Source organism: Callorhinchus milii, unplaced genomic scaffold, assembly GCF_018977255.1.
Source record: "Callorhinchus milii isolate IMCB2004 unplaced genomic scaffold, IMCB_Cmil_1.0 Scaffold16, whole genome shotgun sequence".
Lineage (NCBI taxonomy): Eukaryota > Metazoa > Chordata > Chondrichthyes > Chimaeriformes > Callorhinchidae > Callorhinchus > Callorhinchus milii.
The window spans coordinates 10187647-10212178 of NW_024704757.1; the positions used below are offsets into that span (position 1 = coordinate 10187647).

The 24532-nt window shown below is 41.8% G+C and overlaps 1 long non-coding RNA gene and 1 pseudogene across 1 annotated transcript; both read right to left on the reverse strand.

Annotated features, from left to right (window-relative positions):
• Nucleotides 1-4872: 4872 nt before the first annotated feature.
• On the reverse strand, nt 4873-19191 carry LOC103178854 (annotated as a pseudogene).
• A 117-nt stretch (nt 19192-19308) lies between these two features.
• On the reverse strand, nt 19309-24178 carry LOC103178721. Its single transcript, XR_487897.2, has 6 exons — nt 24142-24178; nt 23831-23942; nt 23619-23740; nt 22921-23038; nt 21332-21396; nt 19309-19502 (listed from the first exon to the last, which is right to left on the reverse strand). It is a non-coding gene; the product is annotated as an uncharacterized LOC103178721 (long non-coding RNA).
• Nucleotides 24179-24532: the final 354 nt, after the last annotated feature.

Here is a 24532-nt window from a genome sequence, read left to right on the forward strand (position 1 = left end):
AGGCCACTTGGCCCAACCAGTTTACACTCCACCAGAGTCTCGAGTTCTTTTACTCCCTCCCATACCCTTTTTATCCCTTCTCCCTCATGTGAAGGCCCAGCTTCCTCTACAATGTATCTATACGTCTAATACCGCTCTCCTGCTCATTCCGCATGCTTATTTAATATTTCTCCTCTTCAAGCATCTGCACATTTCTCTTTCAAAAAAATTGCTGGATTCTGACTTAGCTGGTTTCAAATATTCAAGGGATGAGCTACGAAGAACAACTAAATAAGCTCTCTAGCCTTGGAAAAATCAGATCAGCTAACTCTGCCCTGACCAGAGTTTGACCCAGCACCTTCCTGAATTTTTTCGGGCCCAGCTGTACAATGTAGGTCCTTTCCTCAATCCTTGACTGACTGGCTAATGGAGAAGCCCGTGATATAGCGTTTAATAAAGTTTAAAAAAAAGTTGTAAGTCTTGGAAAAAATTCAGAGAAACATCAGAAAACAACACAAGAACAATCTCATTCCTGAATCTTCTTTGCTCTGATTTTGCAATATTGCTGTTTATTCAACACAAGAGCTGAGTTCCAGGAGGCAATTTACTCCAAAGTCCAAAACATTACTTTTTAAAAAAAAATAAATCTCTTTTGCTTTCATTATGAAATATTATTGATAACAGTCATGGGGAGAGGATTGTTCTTGGCAGCATTTTAAGTCGTTGGTTGATAAATGCTTTGGCTGCAGCCTCTTGTGTTTGAGTACCTAGTCTTCATTGCATCACAGAGCTGCTCCAGCTTTGGCTGCTCTGTGTCTGCCCTGCGGGACTGTTGGCTTTCTACAGCCACCCCAGTGGCGACTGCTAACATTTAAGTGAACAAGCTCTGTGCAGCCTTGAAACTGTCCTGACGTCACCTCCAAAATAGTAACAGTGCTCCTGCTTACTTGCCACTTCTGCTGTTGATGTGCTTACTACCCATTTTAAAACCCTGGATCAAATCTTATGAATTCTTATTTGCAGCAAAATCTGAAAACAGATAGTCTAGAAAATCCAACTACAAGAATATAAGTCACACACAAACAAGAAAGGCTCTGCGTTAGCCTCCAGTCCACTCTTCTGACTTCAATCTACTGCTCATTCCTCAATGCATCCATTCCATTATGCATTATGGTAGCCAAGCTTTCAGCTACTGTGCCTGTTCTCTGGGACTTTCATAAAATCTGTTCGGTTTGGGCTTTCTTCCCCACCTTCAGATCTCTAATCTCTTTGATCATACTTTTAATAAACAGCCTCAAACTCCCCCTTTTGTTTATCCTCTGCTTGGTGCACCCCATCAATGTTTTGAATGGCTTTCAAATGTTCATCCCAAATTGAAGTATTAGCTTTCAGATATAAATCAATTGCTCAACGATTAGCAGCAGGAGCACTGATATAACTTGGATTACTTTTTAATTAGCGTCTAATCACATCAAAACTTCTCAAAGAATTTGACAGCAATTACTGTTTAGTGTAGTGACCATGTTGCAGGCGAAAGTGGCAACCATTTTGCATTCAGGAGAGTCCTCAAAACAACTATGGGGTGAATAAACCATTAATCTAGAGGATTGTTGGCCAAAGCACTGGGAAAAACACACTTTTCTCTTCCTTCAAGTATCATCATGGGATTTTTAACATGATGAACAGGCATAGTGACTGTAACTCAGTAAGAGGGACACAAAAGCTAGGATACCCCTGTGCCTAGAGCTTTAAAGGATAATATTCACTGTTTACAGAATCATTCTTCTTCATTCATTAGACCCCACTCTACATAAAAATATTACACCAAAGTAGTAAAGAAATTGCCAATGGGGTTCAAGACAATAGATCAGCACAAATGATCTGAAGAGATCTCATCCTGAACTTTCCCTGCTGGGTCCTCTTTCCTCCACACTCCCTCCACTCATTCCCTCCACTGCCTCCCTCACTCCCGCTCCCCACCCCCCAGCACTCACTCCCCCACTCCCCGGCCCTCTTCCCTCTCCCCCACCATCGACACTCTTCCTCCACCGCCCCCCCCCCCCACCCCACCACGCAGCATGTGTCGGCAAACTGCATTCCACTGAGCAGTAGCTCCCTTCAAAGGAGGAAACTCAATTCAGTTGATAAAACCTTCAGCGTTGTGTTGTGATTTTCAGAGGCATGAAGTTGTGTCGTGGAGGGGGATTTGAGATCAGAACAAGCTGTGTGAGGGAGGAGATACAATGCTTCCAACACAACGTACAAAGAATTTATGTCCTGTACAAACTGTGATAAACTTCCACCATAATCCTTTTTATGAGATTTGCAATTTAAAATCCATGTTCTTCAGCCAAATCCATCGACAGTGATAAAAGAGAATCCCAACCTCCCTTCGCCCCCAACTAACTCAGACACCCTCAAAATCCATGTCTATTCGCAGACACCTAACCTCATTCAGATGTGATCCAGTGATACAGGGGAATGAAAATCATTCATTCTTTGATTTGCCTTTAGTCAACTCCCTCAAATTCTCTATCCCCTTTACACAGTTAGGGCACTCGCTTTGCAAGCGAGAGACCTGAGTTCAATTCCAGGCAGGGCGAAACCTTGGGCAAGTTTCCTTACTCCACACGCCTAATAATAATCCCTCCAAAAACCAAAAACAATAATAATAAATTGGTAATTTTCAATCCACGACTGTTTGTGGGACATTGCTGTGCGCAATTGGCTGCCGCGTTCGCCCACAAATATACAGTCAATTCACTTTACAGTGTGTTCTGTGAAGCGCGTTGGGACGTCCTCCCGACGTGAAAAGCGCTATATCAAATGCAAGGATTATTATTATTAAACCCCATTGTCTTCGTAAAGAGCTTTGAGACGTTATCAAATGTGAAAGACACTATACAGTGCAAGTTGTTGCAGCTGAGTAAGATAAATAAATATCTCCCAGAACAGGCAGTATTGGACACTAAAAAAAAATCTATATTGGACTATTCGCTCTTAAGAGCGGTCGCCAATGAGTTGTTTACAACAACAACTTGCATTTATACAGCACCCCTCACACAGGGTAGCATCCCAGAGCGCTTGAGAAGTCTTTCCCCACTTCTTCAATAATGAATGTAATTTCTGTACAGACTGTGCTCAGGTATTCTCCACACATACCTGATGAGTGATGTAAGCCAAGATGTGCTCCAGCATTCCCTCGCAGGTGAACTCATATGGAGTGTGGGGCTCCACCTAAACAGCAGTTGCAACACATTTGTTTACTGCTAACCATCAAAAGCTTCTCCTTCTTTCTGCCCTTTCAGTCCTCTAAAGCAAGAGCACTTGCAACTTGAAAGGTTGGTCAGGAGTCACCCAGTCAAGAATTCAACTCCAGAATGAACCCAATCACACAATGCCGGTGAAAGCCAGTCAATCAAGTTAGTTTTAATATAAAGCTCACGTCTGCAGGTAGCACACTGGCAATATCTGTCCTCACATTACACTGGCCATTTCCAAAGCACTGGAAAGTCTTGCAAGTGTAGTCATGCTTCATACATGCACACACGCAGGCAGGCGCACACACACACACACATACATGTACAGACACACAGGCAAATGAACGTACCCACTTCTGAATCTAGCTGGGGAGGAGCAGACCTTGGCCCATGTTCTAGCTGAAGGATGAGACTTGGCAGGGAAAGTCAAACAACAGTTAAACACTAAATTCCCTCCAGGCTCTATTGGTAGAGCCTTTGCCATCTGTGGAAGTGACCCATACAGGCCTAGAAGGTCCCAGGTTTTATCCACAGTCTCTATTGATTGAGTTGAGGTGATTGTAGTGGTTACATTTGGCCTCTGTACCCGTGCTCTGGATGAGAAAATTAAGCTATGCCTACCAGCTGCTCTTAAGCTGATCTCTGTTGATCAGCTTAAGAGCAGCCGGTACATAGAAGGTGTATAACCCAAGAAAGGAAACCGAGGCAACATACCCTCAAAAACAAACTTGTTTTGTACCCTAAGCAACTGAGTTCCTTTACATCTTAGACCCAGTGAGGCACAATGGAAATACCTCTCTGCAGAGAGGGCAAAGGCAGAACTGGAGGAAGAACCTCTCCAGTGGTGACAGTAATAATAATAAACCTTACAGTTGATATAGAGCCTTATCACGTCATTCAAACATCTCAAAGTGGAGGCACATCAGTGAGATGACTTTCCTTGAAAAGCCGGGCTGAAACAGGGAACTCACAGCACAAGGGAATCAAAACACAATTGGCTGCCATGTTATGCCCACAAAACACACACTTTACAGTATATCCTGTGAAACACTTTGAGATGTCTCGAAGACGTGATAAGGCGCTGTATCAAATGCAAGGATTATTATTATTTTATTACAGAAAGCCAAGGACTTTTGCAATCTTTTATAGTCTTGTGTACCTATACTGCAATGAGTTTTTACCATCCAAGGGACCAGGAGAAACTCTCTTCTCTTTTCCAATAAGGTCATTAGATCTACAATGTCTACCTGAGGACAAGTAGAAGATTGTGGGCCCAAAACCCATATCAGCTTGTGAGCTTAGCAGTTTGGTGGACAATTCAGTGCAGTAGTGGAGAGTGCTGTATTGTTGGAGGTGCCTTCCTTCTGATAAAGACATTAAACCAAGATTCCATCTGCCTATCCTCAAGTGGATTTGAATCCTTCAGATTAAATCAATCTCACGGTTGTTTGTGCAATGCTACTGTGCAGAATATGGCTACTATATTTGCCTCCAAAAAAATAATCACTACACTTGATAATGCAAACCCTACAGGTAGTAGAAACTTTCCATTATGAAACACTATAAACATGTTCTTTCAATGAAAGAATCAAGGTAAAAATGATAAGAGAGATGTTTCTGCTTGTTACAGTGATTACAAGCCAGGTGTACCTGCCATCGGTTTGCACGCAAACCCATCATTCAGCCGCAACCTCATGGACGGGTTTGCACTGAGGAGACAGTGTGTCTTGCCGGCTGATAGTATTCTCTGTGGAGGTTGGAAAATCTCGTTGCTACTTAAAGAATTTGGTTGATAGTGATGGACAACCTCTGGCCCGTGCCAACTGGAAACTCATAAAAAAGCAGAACATCAAAAGGAACAGTCATCTGTTATAAAAATATTGACTAGCAGCTGTAGCCAATTCCATTCTAGCAGATACTGCTGATACAGTCTCTAGTTCTGCAGTGAATAAATACTTCAATGATCTTTGTCTGACTAATATTTTCCAAGATTTATTTCCAATACTGTTGAAGATTCCGCCTTCTATCTTTTTTTTAAAAAAGAAGTGTCTGATTCAAATGTGGATTTCTCATTCCCAAAGATGAAACAAAAAATTGGCCAATGATTGATCAGGGGAGACATCAGCAACTGCTCAAATCCAATAACCAGCAAAATAAACTACCACAAGCTACCAGTGACCAGCAAGACAAACTACCAGCGGATTCAGTAACTAGTAACAAACTAACAGCTGGTAGCGACTTATAATCCTTGCATCTGATATAGCGCCTCATGTCAAACATCTCACAAACGCTTTGCGGATAATTGTCAAGTGTACTGACAGTTTTTGTAAGAAATAGTGCTTAATCTAACTCTATAACTATGGAACAAACACAAAGCAAGGCCAGTTGACTAGGGAAACAGAGACTGGGCATAGGTGAGTGATAAATTAACATGTTCATGTCTACCCCTCAATTGTCTTTGACCATCAAAAAGAGACTTCACAAGTTTCTCTCTTTGAAATGTCATCAAAGACTCTTTATCTGGCTCAAGATTAAATATGTTCAGGTAAATTTGAGATTATGATTTGTAAGAACATAAGAATCTTTGGCCCAGAATTAGTCCTTTACAGTGTTAAAATATAGTCTGTTAGAAAAAAGAGGCTGGGTAAACTGAAAGGCCTTTTATCATGGATTTTCTTTCATTAATTCATGATTGTTTTTATTTTAAACTGTGAAATTACCTTTGCTTTCTTGAGTAGTTGCTGCAAATTGTCCTGTGAGAGGACACTGTGGTTTATGACAAAACTTGGTATCCTAGTTACTCTCTCGGGGTCTTTGTACACTGTCCCGTGAATTTCCGTTACCTTGCTGATAGTCTCAAGGTAATGATCTTTACCTTATAGGACTTGTCAGAAGAGTGAAGAGGTTTATAAACCACTATGGACAAACCTTCAAAAGAGCCAAATACAAATTCTTCTTGCATTCAAATAGATCAATCAGTAAAAATACAGCAAAGTACTTACAGCACCCGAGTCAGTTTGATTAGAGGTATTAAGTGGCACCTTTGCCCATTCTATACAGTTGGCAACACTCTGTGCTGTCCTGTAGAGTATTGGTTAGAGCACTCGCCTCACAAGCAAGAGGACCCAGTTTGATTCCTGGACAGGGTGAAACTTTAAGCAAGTTTCCTTACTCCACACGGCTCTGTTTATCTAGCAAACAGAACTTCAGTTTAAACTCTATGTGACAGCTTGAAAACTATGCTCTGAATTTTGTTTCATGGCTATTGAGCAATCCTGGAGATCTAGAGCAAACCAACCAGCAACAAAGCGACTCATCTCACTGGACAGAAAATATGGCAATGTTCGTCTCCGGCGGTGGGTATATACTGATGCTGGCACTGCTGACTTCAAAGGTAATGAAAATACAACCTCCCATCAGACTACCCTTGGCCCTGCCAGAGGCTCTTGACTATTGGACAGCACTGCTACCAGTCAGGTTAATAGCAGCCATATCTAATTTCACCAGAGACACAAGCCTGTCAGGTTCTGGATTTTTTGGGCTCTGGTTTCTCTCTTCTTAGCTTCATACAACTCCTCAGAGACGAAACCCATGAAGGAGTTGTCTGGTGTGTGAGCTGCAGTAAGCAAATGGGCATCCGTTAAAAACATATTTCCTATTTGTTTAGACCCAAACGCAAGTCAACTACTAACTGAGCTAATGTAAAACTAGCTAGCAGTACTCCTGTAAGCTTGCTGCCTATCCTTACGCAACACCAAAATCCATTACGAAAGTTCAATCTTCAACTTTCCATCTTAATTCGAACTATGAATAGACCCTACAGGCCTTATTAATAACAAACCAGGCTGTTCGTTCCAATACTGGGTTCATCATTGTCTCAACCATTACATTATTCTTCAAAGTTTGAGTGTGCTCCACCTTGGAGAAACTCTTGTCTTTTATACTTTCTACCATATAATTATAATGAAATGTCTTTTTGTTGATAAGCCTTGATGAAGGGCCAAATGCCTAGAGTGCAGGACACCACCAGGACTGATAAAGAGAAGCAAACTAAACCAAGGTGTGTTTACTTGAAACCAAGTTCAGGGTTTAAAGGCCATCAGATACTAGGAAGAGAAGCCAGAGAGATGGGGAGAAAAAAATGAGCTAGAGTAGGAGTAATCAGTGCAATGAGTTTTGATTTCAACACCCAATGGATGCAAAGAGGAAGAAGTGTGGGTGGCTTTGTACATTTGGAGCTTGGGGGATTAAAAGAGGAAATTCCAGAGGAGCCATGATCCAGAGTAGTATCAATAAAATAGAAAGACAAGAAAGGTTGAGAGAGAGAGAGAGAGAGAGAGAGAGAGAGATGGAGTGTGATGAGGTTTGAATATGGCTGCTCAAGCCATTCTAGGCTTGGTCAATAAACCCAGAGGCACTGTTGGAATATGGTGCTGCATATGGCAGGGTCTAGATAAATGCCCATATGATCCAGGCATAATTGGACATCAGATTCCAAAGCACCATTCCTTTTCATTCTTATTGCAAAGAACTCCTGATCCAAGCACAATCCTTCCTGATCCAAGCATAATATTTCCTTGGCAAGCTGTTTTTGTTTTTGTGCGGGGTCGACTGTATGGAATATTGCACAACACCGAAATGTGAGCCCGAGTGTACTGTGCAAACACAGGTCTCAGGTTTAAACCACCAAAAGCGTGTTGCTTTTGTGGCCAGGACATAAATGTACAAATGTTCCCGGCGGTAAACTCTTGGCATAGCAAGATAGTCTTAGTGCGGTTAACACCGGGTTCCTGTAGCAAAGCCTTGAGGATTCAGTCACCCAATAAAAGAAAATCAGAAAATCTTAAAGCAAAACCATTTTCATATCGCAATTTGTTGTTTACTGAAATTGTGTTTGCTTATGTTAGAGACAGAGATGTATTTTTCTTTCTTCAACCCCCACCCCCCACTCCCAGCTGATCCCCAATATTAGGAATTCTATGAGGAATAATTAGAGGCATCAAATTCTTCTTAGTCCTAACCTATAATACAATTTTGTCTCAAAAATGTAAAACCATGCTGAAATCTGAAAAATTGTGTCTTAATAAAAAGACTGGTTTTCCACGATTCTTCAAAAAGAACCTTGTTTTGAAAAAAACATTGAATGTCCACATTTTCTACAATTCTAAGACAAAAGTGTTACAGGCAAAGACTGAATGGAATTTCAAGCCCCAGATAATTTCAGGCCTCATGAAGCGACATCCTGGAGGAGATCTTTAAAGGTATGGAAAGCGCTAAATAGAAAGTAAACACTGAACAATACTTCAGATAAGCCAAGACAGCAAGACAAGGGGATGTAGGACAGTGTTGTAAAGGACAATTTTGGGATAGACATCAATACGTACTTTTTTAGGGTAATTAACAGCTGGTTAACATCTGGTTATCAAGTAGGTGCCGGAAACCAAGGCACTAGAACTCGGTTAAGAAATTGCTTGATGCTGCCAATGGGAGAAGAGTTGGTGGTTATTCTGGATGAGACCAAATGAGCTCAAAGGTCATCAGAACATTTCCTGTGTGATCTTGTCAAAAGCGTGGCCAATGTGAACAGTATGTAACGACCTTTGTATTTAATGGGATAATAGTGTGGGGGGGGGGTGGGGGGAGAGGGGGAGAGAGAGAGAAACAAGAGACTGGGACGAGAGAGAAAAACCCACAGGAAGAGAACTTTAAGATGTAATGGGACGATGGAAGGTTGAGCAATCTGGAAGGATGAAATCATATGGGCTGAAAGGGAGTGAAAGAGAGAGAGAGAGAGAGAGAGAGACGGACAGACAGACAGAGATTGACAGCTAGGTTGCCAAATAGGTACATTGTACTGACCCACGGAAACAGTTCTCCAACACAAACTTCTCTCAGTGCCCACCACCCCCCGGTCACTCAGTAATTAATGAATGGCATCTGAAAATGTGCTTTTAGACCCCCACAATCTTAAGCCACATCACTTATATTTAATGAATGACCCTAAGCATGTAGGAAGCAACTGGTTGCTGTAATGGAAAAATAATTGGGGCTGAAATTCTAGAGCGATGAGAATCATTAGGCCGAAGGACCTTTTTCACCTGACCCTGTCTTGTGATCTTTGCGACTGAGTGCTAAGTCAGCTTAGCGAGGAAAAGTAAAACATTGCTGTAGAGTAGGATATACACCTACTTTCTTTCTCCCCTGTGGGTATAATACAAAACCTCTCTTGTGTTTAGAGCAGAGCTCAGAAAAGTCTATCATCCAATGCTCCAGTCCTCTGAGTTAAGTTTTCTTGGAAGTCTAGCAGTGAGCCTGTGCCCATTTCTCTTGAGCAACACTCAACACCTACACGGACTTGGGTTTTCTGAAATGACATTGGATTTCCTTAACATTTTATTTCTTTAAATTTATTAGAGAGTTGTAATGATTCATTGGATATAAACTTACAGGGCAGAAAAAGCAGATGTTATCTCATTGCTTCCTGAAAATTATCCCACCAGTGGGGTTTCCACATCACCCTTGCTCATTGCTAGTTATTCATTTCCACTGCTCAACAAATGATGGACAGCTAAAGCTTGCGGGTTTCCTGTAACCAATTCCTTACAGCAGAGAAAAGTCAGCATATCTCACGATAACCTATGCGAGAGACAGGCAGAGGGGGCGAGCGATTGTAATGGAGAAGGGAAGCGAGAGAGAAAGGGACACATACACACGGGGAAAGGAGGAGGAAGAGAGAAACAGACAGAGAAAGGAAAAGAAATATAGAGATGGAAAAAAGGGAGGAAGACACAGACAAGAAAGAGTGGCGAGGACATGTCCTTGTGGTACTCACGGAACATGGTCATATACTGCTGTGGCTGCAAGTTCCAACTGCCCCAGATGGGTCTGAAGCTGTGTAAATTTGCATAATTTCTGTGATTGAAAACACGGTTCTGTACCAAATGAATCAATAATCCGGAAATGGCACCTGAAACCAAGAACACCTGCTCAATATATCTCTTAAATAGCTCACGGCTCACTGTGTAAACACAGAACAATGCCTTTACACAGAACCTCCACAGAGTGGAAGGGATTCAAACCATTCTGTGTTAATTAAGGATCAGTTACAGCCAGTTACACTGAAATCATTGCGGTCACTGTTTGACTGGAACAAATATGTTCTCACTTCCTATAATTTAATATTTGTGCTGATCAAAGCAAATGATTGAACTTTCCTGCCAAGGACTCCTAAATTAGGTAAAGCTATCCCCACAATGTCCCAACAATTAGCCTTAAAACAAATTATAAAATGCTGCGTGCACTCCCTTCTTTGACCCTTCCCCTCAGCTTCCCATTAAATAAAATCCAATACCCACTCCTCCCAAACTTCTATCAAAAACTGGAAACCTCCCCACAAGAAGGACTGAGTGATCTGAAATTCAGTGGTCTGAAATTTCTCAGGCTCAGGACCTTAGTCTTATAATTCAACAAAAATATAGAATTTTGAAAATTCAGTGATAATTTGGATTTTTTTTAAAATAAAAGGCCTGCGGAAAACCAGCTTCCAAAGTACGACTGAATTTAAGAATTTTCGAAAATTCTGCTTGATTTAAAATTATTATAACAATGTTCTTGAGATTAAGACGTGGTGAAAATTTGGACCTCTGATCTTCACTGGGAAAGATTTAGTAAAGGAAGACACAAGGTTTGAAGTCTTAACAAGTGAAAAAATATGCAGTTGCTTTTCCTTGTACAAAAGCTTGTTGCTGAAGTAAAATGATGGGAAGGTGCAAAACAGCACATCAGATTTTTTTTTAAAAATCACATTGAGCTGCCAATCATTGGAACTGTCAGTCGATGCAGAACTGCAGCCATCCACTTGCAGATATTCATCCAGAGTCAAACACAAGGTACATGTGGGATTTTATGGTAGTGTTCTTTTGGGTTTTTTTTAAAAAAAGGGTAGTGAAAAGTAGAAAAAGGCGATTACACGTGAACTTAAAATATTGCTTCCCATGGATTAGTCTATTCGCCCAATAAGTTTGCACCCAGACACAAATCCTTTTCTGTTGAATAAGTACAAATATGTATGTGTGTGGTGTGTGTATATGGTTTCTATATACAAATCAGAAGAGAGGCCAGAATTCTGATGTGTGAATGGAACTCCAGCCGCACTTGGAACCAGCAGGAGATAATGCAGGAGACCTACTTGTATTCCCCATAGAAGAGACCCATGTTCCCATGGAGATGTCCCAAGCTATGATAGTCTGTGTACACCAGGTCAAACGGCAACGGAACAAGGACAGGGTAGTTGCCCTTGCCTGGCGATGCTCCAATCAGACTAAAACGAAAGAGAAGAATTATATAAGTCAGGCTGCAATCCATCTCTAAAGCCATCAGGTCCCAGAGAACATTGCTGTCCTTCAAATCTTACCACAAAAGCTGCATGCTATTAATGTTATATAAATAAAATCCTTCCATTTGCTAAACAACACCTAGAATGTCTAAATGTGGTTTACAGTAACTACTAGCATGAGTACTGACTGTTTTTGTAAGCAAATGCAATTTGCACATGGAAATATCCCACAAACTTCTCAAAGGATTCATACGATTATTGTGGTGTGTAGTGACAGTGTATTTTGTAAGCAAAATTGTGAGCAAGTAGATAGAATGAGAATCATTTGATTTAACTGGAGCTGAGACTTGAGGACTAATGTACTCTGATAGATCTTTATCCTGGGATTTACCTGGTCATTGCACTTCAGTCATTGCACGTCAGCTTAATCTATTTTGTGTCTAGCACTCTGACGCGTTGGTTGTAATGAGACACTAGAACAAATGCAAGTAATATTTTTAATAGAATCTTGTGAAGACAGTGCATCATTGTCTGCTAACACACGACTATGTTATCTATTCTCCAACACATTGCCATTTCTTCCTCCAAAAGAAGAAACACATGAAAAGAAATTTCTCGATTGCCGTGATTTCCAGAAATAGAAGAATCCACGATTAAAAAACATTCACACCTCAACGTTTCCTGAGTGGCGTCCCGTTAGTGAGCTCGGAGAGTGTGCACCACAAGTGATTTACGGTCCAGCCCTGTCCCATTCAGTGTTTCACATCTTTTGAAGTTTTCTCTTTGCTTGTTTTTACGCCAAGCATACTTCAGAGTTCTCACTCCTGCCAATCCATCAGCAACGACAGGAATGAAATATCTTTATATATTAAAGAAAAAAATGCCTGCTCCACGTGTAGTTTGGCACAGAAAGTGACTGTTTTATTCTGTGCTTGGGACCATCATTTTGGATCCGATGGTGCAATGTTATTTTACCCGTTTCGTAATCGCGCTTAAAAACAAAGGCCAACCTGGCATAACCTCTACACGTGAAATAACAAATAGAAACTACGCCTGGGGAATCCTTACCATTCAAACTTTGCTATCAATCACCTCAGCTTCCCAAGCCAACCAAAATGCAATGCGTGAGCATGTGGTGGCCCCCAGGAACTACCAGTCCAAACAACTTCATTGCCACCTCAGCTTAGCCTGGAACTTCCTGTCCAATCAGGCAGGTACAGGCAAACTTTTCTGTTATTTCCCTTCTCATAAAGAAACCTACAGATGTCTCCAGGTACCAATCATGTGCACTGTTTCCTTTCAGAATCTCACCTCCGTTGTCACCTCTGCCAAGCAGCAGCAAGAGCGGTAGGACAAGCCAAAGAAAACTCATTCACCAAGGAGAGGGAAACTTTTGGGCAGGACAAAAGGGAAAAGGACAAGAGTGACAAAGGGGAGTCAGCACGACATCCGAGACCTTCCTGTTTCCCACATCCCACCCCCCCCCCCCAACCTCTTCACACCACAGGTTCAACGTACCTGCATGAAGCACTTCTGCATGTGCCAACTCAGAAGAAGGAACTGCAAGTGGCAGGGCTTTCGCCTGGTGATGCACCCAGGACTGCAGCAATAAAGTTGAAATAGAAGCAAACTGATCCTGAAAGCTGTCGGGCAATGGATTCGCAAAAGGGAATTCCTAACCTATGAAGGATAGTCCTACCTCCAGGTGGATTACAGAAAGTAATAAAGCTAAGGAGTTCAGTTATTATAAAACAGAAGGAAAAAACACAAGGGGCTTGTAATCGTCTGAAGTAAAAGGATAACATTAATATTTTACACATTCACTCACATGGATCTGTAAATAACAATAAAAACAAGCCTTGTATTTGATATAGCGCTACTGGAATCAGGAGTATGTCTTCAAGTGCTGCCCAGAATATACTGTAAAGGTGGAGTAACTGTATTTTGTAGGTGAAATGCAACAGCCAATTTGCACATAGCAATATCTCACAAACAGCCATGAAGTGAATGATCAGTTTTATTTGGAGGATTGTTGTCCAGGACATTGGGAGAAACTCCCATCTCTTTTTGAATAATGCCATGGGATCTTTAACGTCCAGCTGAACATGCAGACGGGGCTTCAATTTAAAGTTTCATCCAAAGGACACGCACAATATGAAGCACATCCCTATGCAGTACATTGGGTGTTGGAACTCATATAGTCTAAGCTAATAGATCAGAGTATCAGCTTAAACTATAAAAGTTCCAAGACCCAATGTGGGTCTAAATAACTATAATACAACCAAGATGAAATGTAAAGATTGTTTCACTGACCTCCAGTTTCTCCGAATAACAAGGCTTCAATGTGCAGAAAGGGGGGTAGGTGTGGAGGCTCAATGCCAAAATATTTCACTTTGACATTTCAGCTTTAGAAATGCTGACAAGCTTCTGGCCCTGGGCAGGAGAAGGCTGGCCACTTTGTCATTGGTTTCGGAGAAAATATTGCAAAGTTTAAGTTCCCTCCAAGAAGCTTGGTTTCCCTTTCTCATGCCAAAGACTTATTTTTCCCTCTGCAACTCTCAACTCTTTATAAAGGCCAAATCTGTCAAAGATGTGAACGTTGCTCCCATATCTGTGGAGGCTCTTCCAGCACATCACACATGCTCCTGGACAGAATCCCAGAAAAAGCTTACTGTCTGAGACATGACCCCTCTCTCAACTCTGCCCTCCAACTTCTCTCTCTCCCCCCATCATAACCTCTTTCTTTTATCAAGACCACAATGCTATCGCTCTTCCAAATTTTGTTTTCATCTTCCTCCCAAATTCCAAACACTATCCCACATGTTTGTCCCCTTTCTTGCATCGTACCAGTTTTTAAAATCATCGTGGCCTCCTGCTCTCACACCTCCTTTTCCAGGACTTTAAGGTGGTGAAACTCTTCATTTCTGTTTCTCTTTCCCTTCCTTCGACAATTGACAGCTTTGGTTAAGCTTGGTTTCACCTACTCACTATAATTTATCTCACCCTCTCAAGTCTGGTGCTGCCCTGCACTACACTGGCTGGTCATGTAGGTTTCCCATGACTCTATCCTGGAGCATCCTTCTAGTTTCTTACATTGCAATGCAGAAAGGCAGCCTGTGCTACAATGGGACTATATTGCAACGTATGTTGATAGGAATCATTAATAACTAAGTTACAAATAAAAACTGCTTCAAAAACTCCAACTTACAATAGCAACTGGAAACACATTGTGGAGACCCATGAGAACTCTGTTCCAGCTTGATACGTATCCCAATCAGAAGTTTTGGAATGTTGTAAGGCTGGCATTGTGGAAGGAGGAGATCCAGAGGCCTTTTTCATCTGAACTGAAAGGACCATTGGTGACATGAATACTGTAACTGCAGCATGCTGGTGATGCGCCAGAACCCAGACTCTTTACCTCTGGAGCTCCTTGAGAGAGAACGCTATCTTCACATTGTGTCCCAGGAAATAAAGTGCTGCTGTGATGTCAGCCCATTGGACCAGCTCTCCAAGGGGTCCCTCTCGGCCCACCAAAGAATTGATCATCTCGCCGGCTGTCTCGCTCATCACACCAGGGTACAATAGGATCTAGAATGAAAGCAAAACAAATTTACTGAGCTCAGTCACCATCAGTGATGCCCTATGAGGAGGTTACTTCCATCTATTGGTGGTTGTGCTCTGGCTGAGTTACAAAGCTCTTCTGCTGAATCTTGGAAGCGCTCCGGGATGCTACCCTGTGTGAAGGGTGCAATATAAATGCAAATTGTTGTTGTGGAATCAAATTATTCTCCTTTGATGCTTAACTGGTTAATAATTATTTCTCTCACACAGATGTTTGAGCAGCTCACATGTTACCTCCGACCCAACACAAAACAACACCCTAAAAACTTCCAGAAGAAGTTTCAGAAAGATGCAAAACCAAAAGAGTAGTGATAATGGGGGACTTCAATTATCCTAACATAGGCTGGCAAAATAACAGGATAAAGGGCAAGGAGGGGGAAGGATTCCTGAAATGTGTGCAGGATATCTTTCTGGATCACTATGTTTCCAGCCCAACGAGGAAGGAGTACTGGATCTAGTTCTAGGGAATGAAGTGGGGCAAGTGGAGCAGGTTCCAGTAGGAGAGGAGGGACAAGGAACAATCAAAGGTAAAGATATTCAACTGAAAGAAGACTAATTTCAGTGAATTAAAAAGGGATCTAGCCAAGGTGGACTGGAAAGAAAGATTGGCAGGTAAAACAGCTAATGAACAATGGGAAGCCTTCAAGGAGGAGATAGTTCGGGGACAGAACAAATACAATCCCACAAAGGGGAAAGGTAGGATATCCAAACTTCTCTGGGTGAACAAGGAAATTGGGATTAAAATAAAACAGAAAAAGTAGGCTTATGATAAATGTCAGGTCCAAAATACAGAAGATAATCAAATAGAATATAGAAAGTACAGAGGAGAACTGAAAAAGGAAATAAGAGGGGCAAAGAGATTGTATGAGAAAAAATTAGCAGGTAACATAAAAGGGAACCTTAAGGTATCTTTATAAGCATATAAAGAATAAAAGGTTAGTCAAAGGTAGGGTGGGTCCAATTAGGGATCAAAGAAGAAATCTTCTTATGGCTCATGTACTGAATGAGTACTTTGCATCTGTCTTCTTAAAGAAGAAGAGGATGCAGCCAATGTGTTGGAGGAGAGGGGAGAGAAATTGGATAAGATAAGAATAAACCATGAGGAGGTACTAAAAAGGTTGTCGGTGCTCAAGGTAGATAAGTCACGCGGTCTGGACGGGATGCATCCTAGGTTACTGAGGGAAGTTAGGGTGGAAATAATGGAGGCTGTGGTCACAACCTTTCAACCCTCCTTGGACACCGGGGTGGTGCCAGAGGACTGGAGGGTTGCAAATGTTATTCCCCTGTACAAAAAGGGGCTGAAAGATAAACCCAGGAACTACAGACCAGTCAGCCTAACGTCAGTAGTGGGGAAACTTCTAAAGACTATAATCCGGACCAAAATAAATTTTCACTTAGAAAAATATGGGTTAATAAAGGACAGCCAACACGGATTTGTTAAAGGCAAATCATGTCTAACAAATCTAATAGTTTTTTGATGAAGTTACAGAGAGGGTGGATGCAGTTGATGTAGTTTATATGGATTTTCAAAAGGCTTTTGATAAAGTGTCACATAAGAGACTTGTAAGCAAAATGGAAGCTCATGGTATTAAAGGGCCAGTGGCAGCATAGATACAGAACTGGCTGGGAGACAGAAAGCAGAGAATGGTGGTGAACGGTTATTTTTCTGACTGGAGGAAAGTGTGTAGTGGTGTCCCCGAGAGGTTAGTATTGGGACCACTGCTGTTTTTGATCTGTGGAGAAATACAAAGTGATGTATTTTGGGAGGAAGAATGAGGAGAGGCAATATTAGCGGATGGTACAATCTTAAAGTGGGTGAAGGAACAAAAAGACCTGGGAGTTCATACAAGTCTTTGAAGATGGCAGGACAGGTAGATAAATAAAAATAACATATGGGACACTAGGCTTTATAAATAGGGGCATAGAATACAAAAGTCAGGAAGTTATGATGAACCTTTATAAAACACTGGTTAGGCCTCAGCTAGAGACTGTGTTCAGTTCTGAGCTTTGGAGAGGGTGCAAAGGAGATTTACCAGGATGGTACAAGGAATGAGGAGAGGCTGGAGAAGCCAGGATTATTCTCCTTGGAGCAGAGAAGGTTAAGAGGAGACTTAATAGAAGTTTTCAAAGTTATGAGGGGATTCGATAGGGTGAAGAAGGAGAAACTATTTCCACTGGGGGGTGGGTCGGTAACCCGAGGACACCGATTTAAAATAGTTGTTAAAAGAAACAGAGGGGAGGTGAGGAGAAATTTTTTTACACAGCCAGTTGTTCAGATGTGGAATGCATTGCCTGAAAGGGTGGTGGAAGCCGATTCAACAACAATTTTTAAGAAGGAAGTGGATAATTATTTGGGGAGGACATGTTTGCAGGGTTATGGGGAGAGAGTGGGGAGTGGGATTGACTTGGATAGAATTTTCAAAACCGCCACAGACACAATGGGCCGAATGGCCTCCTTCTGTGCTATATAATTCTATCATAAGTTGTGGTGATCATCCGGGATGTATTCAACAAGGAATGGGTAATCTCCATTACTTTCCCTAAATGTCCACCTTTCATGTATGAACTCCGACAGGAAATACGAGCAGGATGCTAAAGTGGGAGAGGTGGCAAAGAGGGGAGAAAGACATCACAGTTATTTGAGTCCACAACCAATATTCACACCTGCAGAGTCCTCGGATACCAAGGAACAGGGAGTCTTGTTGCATATTGTCTTCTCTATTTTTTATATTTAAATTCCTGGTTATAGTCTGCAATGTTCTTTACAAACAAACCTTTACAATGTTCACCAAATATAAATTTCCAAAGAAAAACATATGATCATATATATATATACACACACACGAAATATAGGCATTTTATCTTAATATAAAATGTAGTAACAGGAGAAACCATTGGCTTCTTCAACCTTCTCTGTCATATCATTGTTTCATGGTAGCTCTTTATCTTTGTAATCACACTTCCCCATCTTTTCCCAATATTTCTAATACCTTTATTCCCTAAGCAACTCTCCATGTTCCTCTAGAAACCTCAATGAATTCTGTATCTATGGACTTCTGAGGCAGTACATTCTACATTCCCATAACTCATTGTGTGAAGAAATGTTTTCTGGACTCATGTTAGGCTAACACTCCTTTAATTGTATTGCACTTTACCTTCTTTTGATGTTGTGGAGTCCTGCAGCTCAGTGGTTAGAGCACTCGCTTTGCAAGCAAGAGACTTGGATTCGATTCCCAGCAGGGTAAAACCTTGGGCAAGTTTCCTTACTCCACATGCCTGATAATCCCTCAAACAAAAAAAATTAGTCATTTCAATCCACGACTGTTTGTGGGGACACCGCTGTGCGCAATTGGCTGCTGCATTTCACCCACAAATATACAGTCAATTCACTTTACAGTATATTCTGTGAAGCACTTTGAGATGTTTCGAAGACGTGATAAGGCGCTATATCAAATGCAAGGGTGTTTATTATATTATTATTGCAGTATCATGAAAGAGCAGAGAATTGAGATTAGGATAGATGGCTTAATTGGAGGAGCAAACACCAACATTAATAGAATGGGTTGAAGGGCCTCTTCCTGTGTTGTAGATTTCTATGGTCCCAAATGATTCCGAATTCAACAACAATGCCTAAGTTTGTTTTCTTCCTCACTAATATGGGCAATTTCCATTAAGTGAATAGTGATTTGCTAAAGTAGAATAGTGCCACAACAACTAAAATTCATTAAAACCAGAGATTCAGGAAGTTCGTTTTCAGATACACCAGCGCAGTGGGACAAGAGGGCACACATTCAGGGTAAATTTACAACAACAACTTGCAACGTGGTAGTGTCCTGGAGTGCTTGATAATGGTGGAGTCTGACCCCGAGCCCGGGGAAGAGGCAGGTGAGAGGTGACCGTAAGCACGAGTAAAAAGCAAGATTTACAACAGTTTGTATGACACATAAAAGTAACATGTTACTGTGGCTGTAGGGGTGGGGGTGCACAGGAGGGCATCATCCCTGGGGCTGTGGGAGATGTGGTGAGTGTACAGACTGAGGATGGTGTGGTGGGCTTGGAGATGCTGGGTGTGTGGGGGCTGGGTGTTGGAGGTTGATCAGGGCGTTTGGATTTCAGGCTCAAGGTGGCTCACTTACCACGGGTTTTTCCTCTCCCTTTGGTCGGGCAGACCCTGCGGTGCTGTTGCTCCAGACCAACATAGGACAGAAGTGCTCCATCTCACTGAGGTAAATGAGGATGGAGCAGGTGCTGCCATCCACACCGTAAAAACTGTAACAAGGATCCGACTGCCAGTGGGCACACATCCACTGCTCATCACCCGTCAGGTAGAGACACCAAAAGAGAGAAACAAAGATACACCATTATCTCAGACTTGCCAAGCCCCCAGTAACAGGTCATCATCGCCAACGTTCAGTGTAAGTTAAGAGTTACTTGAAAGAAACTGACTATCACACTGAGGTCAGGCTGCGGAGGCTGAGAACACTTGCACTCACTTATACAGTGCAATTTTTCATTCATAATGTGAGAGCCTCCATTAGATCCACTTTTAAAACTTATCTACTTCACAGTCTCAGCTTTCCACCTCCTGCCACACAACTTAACCTCCAGTCTCTGGCAGCATCTGCATGAATCACCACATGCAACCTTTCCATGGCTGTAATGTGCTTGCTGTAAAAGAACATCCAAAAAGGGCTTGTAATACTCCAAATGCATCCCAACCTATATCATATACAAATTTAACAATACCTCCTTATTATATATTATTCTTATTATATATAAAATCTAGACTCTAATGCAATCAAAAAGGTGCTGGGTATGTGGAATAATCTACCAAAATACCAATACCTAAACAATTGGTAGTGGAACAAGAAATGATAAAGGGTTTCGAAAAGGACCTAGAACTGATATTCCTGAAATTAAAAAGGATTATTAGTGATGCAATACACCAGTCCGAGGAATCTTCGAGAAGTTGGATGAGTCGCTGAATGGACAGATGGTCCAGTCCTGCCTGAAACTGGTACTGTGTGACTGGATTATGTTACTCCTTTTGCCATCAGAGATTACCAGCAAGATTTATGGTATAGTGACTGACAGACAATCCTCATGTTTCACATGGGAGCTTTAAATGTGAAAAGAATAAATCAGAATAGCCATTATATATATAGTTATGTATAAATAAAACATGTATAAGATTGTCTCTCTGCTGAAATTATTATAAAGGATGAAGCTCAACAGCAACTGATGAGAACAAAAGAAGTGGACCCAGGCTAACATGGGGGCTATGAGCCAAAGCAATGCAGTAGCATTATTTGGAGGAGCATAGTTAGTAGATAATCATAAACTTTAGTTGCTATCCTTTATGCAGTGTTTCAGAACAAATCTTACCAAGAAACTCATTACTAAAGTAAAAACTCAGGGGGACAAAAAGGACAGCTGCGAACTGCATTATTAATGTGCATCCTAATAGGAAACAGGGAGAATTATCCATGGCAAGAGTTCTAATGGACAACTACATTTAGCAATCCCCAGAGGGTCCTGTCCTGGGAGCCCAAAAATTCATAATATTTATTAAATAAATACGCAAAGGAAGGCATACAAAAAAATTACTATTTGTGAGTCACCCTCACGTGCCTGGCAGCTCGTTGAGGTTTCACTAATTTAATCTTTATTTTGGCAAGTCGTGTTAGCTCTTAAGATACAAATAGCCACCATGTGTATCCACGTTTTAGGTTAGGGTTGGGTATAAATCACAGATACAGAGACACACACACACACACACACAGAGAGCGACAGAGAGAGACATACGCAGCACTTGTGGCACCAACCATAGCACAAGTTAATGGCACCCAATTCCTTGGGACTATTGAAAGTTCCTCCAACTCATTACTCTATGAAGAGTTGTTACAGAAGATGAGTCTGTCCTTGATTAGATAACACATTAGTTAAAGGAACTAATTCAAGAAAATACCAGTTTGCAAGTTTGAACACTAGCCTGCACTGACTTAGCTGATCTCAGTCAGTGAGGTTAGGGTGGAGAGAAATCAGCTGCATTTCCCATTCCTGGTGGCTGACCAGCAATCCATGCTTACAGAACCCTGTAAAATAATAATTAGAAGTGGGGACACACATCACATACCTCTGCTTTGCAGTAAGGAAAGGCTGAGTCATTGGGAATTTCACAATATACTGGTCTCTGCTGGTCTAAGCATAACAGGGAAAAAAAAGATTTCAATCAATACCTGCGTATGTACATAAATTCTTATTGCAGTTTAGATCACTTCGCAGAGGTAGAACTAAGTGGTTTTGAGTAATGGTTCAACCAGACCAATAATAGTGCCATGTTGTACTTTTCTTAGGATATTTTAAAGTTCCCAAAATCCGTAGCTTCTGCAGGAGGTGAACATTTTGTGCATACGGTATCCTGTCGAGCCATTTCTGAATTGTCATAGAATCATAGAATTAAGCCAATTGGCCTATCGTGTCCATGCCAGCTTTTTGAAAGAACTGTCCAAATTAATCCCACTGTCCCCATAGCCGTGCAACTTTGTCCTCCCCAAATATCTATCTACTTCTCTCTTGAATGTTGTTATCGAATCAGTTCCCACCTCCCTTTCAGGCAATGCATTGCAGATCCAAACAACTGTCTTATTAAGCAATCCCAGTTGCACCATTGATTGTAGGCCATTGTTGTCAATATACCTTTCATGTGCAGGCAAAATTCCACAACCAACAATGAAGTGAATGAACACCTAGTCTGCAGGATTGTTGGTCATCTCTAACAAGCAAGCGTTCCCCCCTCAGTATTGCACTGGAGCGACAACCTTAACTTTGAGTGTTAACGGGGAGGTTGAACTTGCAAGGTCTAAACCCAAGACTGCTACCAATGAGCTAGGCTGACCCAGACAGACACACACCCAGACTCCGAACCACTGCTGTCTGCGACTACTTGACTTGGTTTTGTACAGCGTGGGGGGAATATAGTATAACGTTTGGGGATTTATCACAAACCACAATTTATACACATTAAAGTGCCGTTATACCCCACGCCTAATGTTAATTTTATTTATCATTTTAAATCCTCCACCAATATCACACATTTATTATCAGCACCTTCTCAAAACTCTTAGCTGCAAAGTATCAAGAAAATGGAGCGTGAGGATTTGTTCTGCCTGTTAATCCGTCGCAGGCACATCAGATTGGGTGCAGATTGTAACCAGCGCAGGACTCCGAGAGCGCTGCTGACTAAACTCAGAGAAGCAGCTGCAGCGATGGGGGAAGCGCACATAAAATTACAAATCAAAACAGATTTTTATTAATGTGCACTATTCTGGTGGCTGTTGTTGATTCTAAATGTCAGTGTGTCCTGGGGTTCAGAGCATGCAGAGTTTGAACAGGGCTGTTCCTGTATGGTCTGGCGCTGAAGTGTAGAGGAACTGAAAGGGCCTTTTTCCAGGTTAATCCTTAGTGGGTTTCGGAACTCATGCATTTAAACGTTTAACGACCGAGGGCAGCTGGTGAACATTAAACCTCAGTGTGTGTGGCACTGCTGGGTTTACCGTGCAGTCACAGAGGAAGCTGCTTCAGAATATACCAGTGGAGTTCATCCTCCTAGTTACCATCACAGACAACTAGGGATTCATTGAATGCAACAAAGAAACAAGCAGGTCATGCAACGTTGCCAACTTGAGGTACAAATGTAAAAAACAAAACTAGATATTCCCTCACCCCCTCCGCGATGACTCAGTTGGCACTGATGAGTAGACGGATGTGTAGCTGAGCCGTACAGAACAGCAAGGCCCCGGGTTCCAGTTACGCTCTGTGCTGAGTTCGCTTCAGTGCCCTACTTTGAAAAGGGAAAAAAATATACAGCCAGGATTCCCATTCCCGACTTCCAATGTCAACCCGTTATAAGGTGTGAGTGCAAGGTTACTTGGTGTGGGGTGTATGTGGATGTCGGGTGAGGTAAAACCAGACTCAATTGTTATGTTCCCCAGAGGCAACTGAGTCAACTCTCTTTACAGGTGAAAAATAACCTATTTTGAGGTACAAGAACCCAGGTGGGAGTTGAAGCCCAACAACATTTTTGCTTTCACTGGGGTCATGGTTCCATTGTTTCTGCTTGCCTGCTGGAACCTTGTCCCAATTTCTCATGTGTACTCACTGAGGGGGATTGGGTTGTTGGCAGAGAATCACAGCTCAATTCTGTCCCCACCGAACAGAGAACTGATACCCCGGTTGAAATCAGTAACGCAGCACAGACAAGAATTGAACCTGGGACCTCTAATGTAATGGTGAGTTTCAATATGCTGTCATTATTCTGTAATTCCTCTTCATTGCACAATAAACACATACTACGTGAGGTACAGCTGCTGAAATGCTGAAGGCAGAGAGAAAAATGAACATTTCACCAGTTACTCCAGTACCTTTCTCCAGTTGAGGTTGACCGCGCTCCAAATCCCGCTGCAAGAAACCGTCCATCTTCTTCAACATCTCAGACAGAATCCTGGCCATCGACTGAATGGTGGTGTCTTGACTGATGTGCATACTTTAGAAAATGAAGGCAGAGCTTTTCTTACATTTCCTTTGCAGATCTGAATCACAGCCGTTGCCACAATAAATCACACGGTTACGTTACCTGCTCAGTGCGCTTGTTAGTCACTCCAGTTGCTCAAGTTTGTCCTTTAAATTTGGAGCGTTTAAAGAATCCAAGCTCATCATCAGCTTCTTTAGGGTGTACTGGATCTCATCTGCAATTCAATGTGTTGAACATCGTAGATCATTAAAATATTTTGAAAGAGACATTAATCATTTCAGTGTGCACATTACAGCGGGTCACAATTTTGTGGCTTGCACTGATTCCCACAGATACTGGTAGAATAGCCCACACCTAACCCCACAATACTACTGGACGAAAGAGGAGTGAAAACAAATAAATCTTCCACTTACATCTCCACCCCTGCGCGAGAGTCAGGAAGTAGTAGCGAGGTCTACTGAATCTTCATGTCACATGGAGATGGACCAGAGGTAAATTACTTTGATTGTAACCTTCTGCCACAGCACCTCTCAATGACCATGTTTGTTCTAAGAATGAAATCCATAATTTTACACCATCTCAGTCCATTGGATGATCATTGGGTTCCAAAATTATTGGCAAATCGTAGTCACTCAACCCAACACCTGTTCCAAGATTACAATTTACTAACATCATCCCAATGACCTTATACTGCGCAGATGTTTAAATAACATTGACTGTTAAAGACAAACCCAAGGTATTAAACTGAACTGTTAAGACACCCATCCATCGTATAACACATTGACTGTTATAGGCAGACATACA